The sequence below is a fragment of the Schistocerca gregaria genome, chromosome 4, assembly GCF_023897955.1.
Source record: "Schistocerca gregaria isolate iqSchGreg1 chromosome 4, iqSchGreg1.2, whole genome shotgun sequence".
In the NCBI taxonomy this organism is placed as follows: Eukaryota; Metazoa; Arthropoda; class Insecta; order Orthoptera; family Acrididae; genus Schistocerca; species Schistocerca gregaria.
The window spans coordinates 50,963,611-50,970,958 of record NC_064923.1 but is presented as its reverse complement, the minus strand read 5'-3'; positions in this window follow the sequence as shown (position 1 = coordinate 50,970,958).

Here is a 7,348-nt window from a genome sequence, read left to right as displayed (position 1 = left end):
AGAGTCAGAGCAGATCAGCAGGACCTCTGCTGGTCAGAGCACACTGCACGCCACACAACACAGCTAGCGCCGGCCTCTGCCCTGCTTCTGCCATGGCTGCCTGCACTGTGCATTGCCCCATTGGATTTTGTGTTTCACATATGCCGTGCCGTCTCTGTGCTTCCTCTGCCGGGTGCAGTGTCTGGCGCACCTTAACTTAGCATCGCACTCCGTCGGCGATCGTTTCAGTCGCACATCCTTGATGCAAGCAACAGGACAGAGAGCCTCCTAGTGGAGAACATAAGAACTACTTGCAACAACCTGCTCGCAAGAGAACGGACGATTTGTCTCAGAGCGTGTGATTGGTGGCCGTTCACCACTCCCCCCACCCTCGGAACTCGCCCGTTCAGCGCTCACCCCACCGTTCTCGACTCAAGCCAAAGCGTTGAGCAAAGCAACTCAGGTGTCACTCTGGTCTCTGCGGTCTTAGCCCAAGCAGTAATACAGCTCGCGGTTCGACTCAGCGCCTCTGCATCGGATTTCGTCTCTACTGGATATTGTTCTTCATAGTACTACATAATTATGTTATGTATACATCATTTGTTTTTATCTTATTTTTATTTGTTTAAACGGATCAGATTAGGTTCCTGACGACTCCTCATACTATAGGATTTTTTATTATGGACACTCGAATTTACGTTTTAATTACGAGCGAACCGATAAACGTATCGCAAAATGTGATACACCAATATTTTCATTGTTTATTCTGCATAAGGCTATATGCAGCACTTTGGTCTTACAGTGAAATTTATATATTTTTTCTTATTGTACTGCGGATTTTGCGATTTTAGGCATCTTCGGAAGGCTACTGTGAGCATATCTTCTCAAAAGCAGGACAAATATGCAACGACAGAAGAAACAGACTCACTTCGAGTAAAACTGAACAAATTTTATTTATAAACCAGAGCACTGATTAGTTTTTCCTATAACATATACTCATTGTGTGTGTCGACTGTGCATACTAAAATATATTCGTTTCTGTATGTTACTTTGTATGCAATTAAAGTTTGTTTACATAATATGAATCAGTCTTATTTTCAAAATTTCCCTACCTGAGAAAAATACTTATAATTTTATTGTAACATGTTTATTTTTTCCACCAGATGAAATGTATAGCTTTTCTATCTCAAAGTGACTCAGGATGTAATATAAACCTATCAGTGATTTTTCCTTAATTGTGGACTGCAGTCATACTGTACTTCATGAATGAAAATGCAACCATTTGATTAAGTTTCATTATTACTTTATTTCACACTATCACTATTTAGATGTGGAGGTTTGTTTTGCGGGGCACGCAAAACTCTCGTTATCAGCATGCTATTTTAGCTTTGTAGCCATTATCACGTGCAAATGTGAAAAATTTATTACATATCTGACATGTCTGAATGATTGTTGTCACAATATTACAATCATTCAGACATGTCAGATATTTTATGACTATTTCACCTTTAACCATGATAATGGCTACAAAGCCAAAACCACAATAGTGCAAAATAAATCAATAATCCTTAACTTCGTCATATCGCAGAAATTTCAATAAACAATACAAAATTCTTACTCATTATCTGTGTTACTTCAAAATCGGATCAAATAAGATCAAAATAGAGATGTAGTACTGGAATAACCCAAGTTTAAAGGGCAATGTGCCTTCCATTTATTTTCTATTGTGAATGAGTGGTGAGACATGAAAAAGAGCTAGTTCATTTCAGGGAGTGAACCGTTCTGATCCGTTCTCTGAAAGGAATAGTTTTGCCCATCTCTAGTCTGAACGTATGGAGCAGGTTTTCATACACTCAGATGACAAAAGGTGTGACATACCTTAACTTAAGTCACTTAACAGTTGCATACCAATGCTGTATGTTGCGCTGGCCAACGCCAATGCGAGGGCTCAGTGAATGACCCCACAACCATCACACATTCTGTATCTGGGATAAATCACATTACTTACGTATTTCCATAATTTTGGCAGATTAGAAGATTAAAATGTTGATTATTATTACTGGTAAAGGGTTTCTGGGACATTTATAGTAAAAAATAAATAGTTTTCTTTTTACATTTACTTGTATTAATTTCACAATTACAAGGATTGCTCAGATTCACATTCAGAACACTTTACAATACGAACTACTTCTTCTTTCTTGGTGTGTGCAGGGCAGATGTACTTTCTGTAAGAAGTGCTAGCCTTCATGCACTTACAGTCTTTGCTTCTGGCACATAAGTAACGGCGTCATGTCTTTGGCAGATTACGCACAGCTGCACGTGTTACTTTCTGTCGCAGCTCCCTAACATTGTTTCCCCTGCTCACAGCACCTTGATTTTGATTACACTCATACACGAAAGTTGAAAGCGCTCTAGTGTATTCTGAGTGTAGGCCTACAGCATTTTGAGCGCGTCTTTTCATGTTGAGATAACAAAGTTCACGAGCGAGATCTTTCAGGTACTTCTTTCTTCCAGAACTCTTTGTCGGGTAATTCTTTGTCCATTACTTTTGTGTATCTTCAAATACAACATATGAATTGCATCCTGCAATGTCAATCAAGTTGAAAAACACCGCCATTGGCAATCGACGCGTTGCGCGATGGCAGCTGTACGTTCTTACACACTTACCGAATGTATTCACTCCTGACTTTGTACAATTGTAGAATAGGATGATGTCTGGCTTCTCTTCCGTCACATTCATATCATGATGTAGGGTTGTCAATACTGTAACAACCTTTCCTTTCTTAGGCACGTAACTGACTAAAGGGGCATCATCGCTAGAGGCAAATCGGATTTTTCCCGGTGTAGCTTTTTTTAGAGAAACATTACGGAGTTCTGTAGGAACATCGCGTTTGTCACTTCGAATAGTACCAACTGTAGTTATTTTCTCTTTCAAAAGATCAGATGCGAGTGGAACGGTAGTGAACTTTCTGTCCATGGTAACATTTCTTCCAGATTGTTTCAAGTTAGACATTTCAATCAATCTTCTAACTATTTCAGGGCCACTGTTACTGTTCTTCTCATTAGCGTGCTTTCCAGCTTAGGGATCCGCAGCGAAGCAGTATTTCGTATCTGAATCACATGACAGGTTCACCTCTATTTCATATTTTCCTGGTTTTGTTGGAATATATAGCCTCAGGGGCATCGCCCATGGAAAGTCACAAGTTCTTCATCCACTGTGACTGACTCACTAGGATTATAAAACTCAGGAAATTTACTAATTACCATGTTCCATATATCCCTGATAGGAGCAAATTAGTCGGTCTGTTTTCTAGCTGCTCGAGTTAGAGCAGCATCAAAACGCAAGCACTTCAGTAAGAGCCTCAGTCTATGCTCCGAAAATGAAGCTCGGTACATCGGAAAGTTTTCTTTAATAAATATATCACGTAAACTGTCCTTGATCTGTCTATGGACTCCACAGTTCAATAGAATTCCAATTGCTGACACAATTTCTTCCCTTTCAAATGCTTTCGAATTTCTTATGAAAATATCTTCAGATGATTCCCTGAGATTTCCAAGCTTTTGATTGGTACACATCAAAATGTTACCCAGGATGTTATCATCGAGGTACATGAGAGAAGCTTTACCTGGTGTATCACGGTTTATCCCTGGCTTAGTTCCTTTCGGTGTTCTCATTACGTTAGCAACAGACCTCCTCCTTCGATTAACGTAAGGGCTTCTCCTCCATATCATACCTGACGGGGCCACCATGTCTTTTTCAAGTTGATCAATTTGTGCTTTCGGCCTGGGTCGTCTTCTTGTTGGTTGAATATCTATAAAAATATGAAAACAGGACCGAACACTAGCAAACTAAGCACTCTACCGAGACACACATCCTAATATACTCCAAAATATCTGCAAAAGTAATAAAATCAATACTTACCCTGTTCACTTTCATCCAACTCGATGCTGTCAGACACTACTTGATCTGGAATTTTCATGACTACATCGTCAGTTTCACTGCTTGATTTTTCGGATTGTTCACCACTAAATTCATTGTCTTAACTCTCAAGCAAATTTCTAATTTCGTCATCTGTCAACTTCATCTTCTTGTACATTCTGTCAAATACCACAAAGATATTACCTTCCACTCACCATACCGTTTACCGGTTGACTGCGAGTGGTGATTGCCGACCTACTATGCCTCCAGTTATAACAATCGCTATAACTCAACAGTGAGTGTAAACCAAAAGCTGTTCTTGTTGTTGATTGTAGCAATTATAATTAAGATAAATGTCATGTATTTATTAAATAAATTACTGAACATGACAGGAGTTTTAGCCTAGAAACTTCGTTGGGGTCAGTTACTGACCCCCCCCCCCCCCCCCCCCATTGGTATGCAACTGTTAATAAAAGCACGTCTTCTTGTCCAGACTGTGTAGCAATTAGGTTCCTTTCGGAGTACGCTGATGCAGTAGCCCCATACTTAACAATCATATACAAGCGTTCACTCGACGAAAGATCCGTACCCCAAGACTGGAAAGTAGCGCAAGTCACACCAATATCCAAGAAAGATAGTAGGAGTAATCCACTAAATTACAGGCTCATATCGTTAACGTCGATATGATTTTAGAATATATATTGTGTTCGAACATTATGAATTACATCGACGAAAACAGTCTATTGACACACATACAACATGGGTTTAAAAGGCATCGGTCCTGTGAAATTTAGGTCTTTATGCACATGAAGTGATGAGTGCTATTGACAAGGGATTTCAAATCGATTCTGTATTTCTGGATTTCCGGAACGGTTTTGACACTGTTCCACACAAGCTGCTCGTAGTGAAATTGGGTACTTGTGGAATATCGTCTCAGTTATGTGACTGGATTTGTGATTTCCTGTCAGAGAGGTCACAGTTCGTAGTAATTGACGGAAAGTCGTCGAGTAAAACAGAAGTAATTTCTGGCTTCCCTAAGGTAGTGTTATAAGCCCTTTGCTGTTCCTTATCTATATAAACGATTTTGGAGACAATCTGAGCATTGGCCTTCGGTTTTTTGGAGATGACGCTGTCGTTTAATGACTAATAAAGTTATCAGAAGACCAAAACGAACTGCAAAACGATTTAGAAAAGATATCTGAATGGTGCGAAAAGTGGCTATAGACCCTAAATAACGAAAAGTGCGAGGTCATCCACATGAGTGCTAAAAGGAATTCGTTCAACTTCCGTTACAAGATACATCAGTCTAATGTAAAAGCCGTAAATTCAGATAAATACCTAGGAATTACAACCACGGACAACTTAATTTGGAAGGACCATATAGAAGACGTTGTGGGAAAGGCTAACCAAAGACTGCCTTTTGTTGGCAGGACACTTAGAAAATGTAGCCCACGTACTAAGGAGACTGTCTACTCTAGGCTTGTCCGTCCTCTTTTAGATTAGTGCTGCGCGGTGTGGGATCCTTACCAGATAGGACTGACGGAGTACGTCGAAAAAGTTCGAAGAAAGACAGCATGTTTTGTATTATCGCGAAATATTGGAGAGAGTGTCACAGAAATGATACAGGATTTGTGCTGGAATCATTAAAAGAAAGGCTAGTTTCGTTGCGACGGAATCTTCTCAGTCCATAAATGCCAACGATCCCTCCAGGTCCATCTCAATCGGTTTACCTCCTGGTGTAACCAATGGTTCCTCAACATTGACCCTTCCATATCCAAGCAATAATTGCTGAATTCACCACCTCACCTTCCAACTCCAAGACTTCAATCTTATCATTTATGACCGTCCTATCCAGCTAACTAATGCAGTAAAATACCTTGGACTAACAATCGACCAGCAACTCACCTACTAAACATCCAACAGAAACTAACTACTAAAAATACTAACTGCCGAACTTGGGGACTGCACCCCTCCAGTGTCCTCCACACGTAGAAAACCGTGATCTGACCCATCCTTTGCTATGTGAATGTTGCAGGGATCTCTGCCCCACCCAAGTTCTGTAATCCCTCCACATCCTGGAATGTCATGCACTTAGCCTTACTTCCCACATCTATTTACCTTCCCCAATAGAAATCCTTTATCAACTCATCCAATTCCCAACTCTCCTCACTCACGCTGAACATCTCTGAACAATCTACACCATCTCCAAACTCGACTCCAGTAAACCTAGTTTCGCTCTCCTTTCCAATCCTCATATGCTGCTGCACGTTTACCAATACATCCCACCATCCCTATACCTACATATCCTCCACATACTGTCCCAAAGGAACTTCATCCATGTCCCCCTCCCAGATCATGAACTCCACACTCACATGTAACCGGCCATAAATCCATCCCAACCCTTCCCCTCAACAGGGCTACTTCTTCCTCCCCTCCCCATATTTCCTTACCCCCTTTTTTCTCCATTTGCCTTTCTTCCTCATGCCCCTTTCCTCATCAACTATTAGTCTCACCCATATCCACATCTATTGCACCCCCTGTTTTTGTCCCAACAGCCACCCATATCCCATTACTAATTTGCACCAGTCCTCCATCCTTATACCACCACATTCCTAACCCCTCACTGGCCACCCTATTTCAGTTCAGCAACAGATTCACTATCTCACGGCAGCTCCTTCCAGATTTCGAGCCAGGAAAGTGCTATTTTCCTGACAACCACAGCTAAGACTCGTACGTAATGTGAAGGAAAATCAAACAATTTAAAATGAAAAATGATAAAAAAAAGTCTATGATAAACTGACTGAAGGTCCAAATCCGCAACAGCTGTTTATTGTACTTTTCCCTATATGGCGACTGATTTCACATCCAGGAGGAATGTCTTCGGGTCATATAAATATAATACTTTATGTGCCACGATTTTCAAGTTCATAGCGCGCATAAAATCCTGTTGCTCCTCGGTAAATCTGTGGATAAAACGGCAGATGAGCAACCGATCCGAACCGCGTATGATCAGTAAAACATATCCAAAACCCTCTCGTCTTTTGACAATAGGAAAAGTATAATACTGATGTTCAATAGCTAAGTAATCAAAGCGATTTTTTTTAAATATAGCTTCTGATCTTCGAAACATTGAGCAGAGATTACACATTTACTTACATCACCGGGCGCGTGCATTACGCAGTACTGCCTCGTTGCAGTTCTCCGCTCCACAGAGCAGTCACGGCTATTATGAAGGGCCTTGCAATACGACAATAGTGAAACTTGTCGCCTGACAAAGTCATCGATGCATATTAGCACCTTTGTTTTGTGCTTGGCGCTCTAACTTAATTAAGAAAACTAAATTGGCGGTACTGCATGCCGCCACGTGTCTGCCGCAGGGCGAAGCTAACATCATGCGGAGATAAATTCAGGACAAGGGGTGTGGCTACAGCGATATCATGCACTATGTAT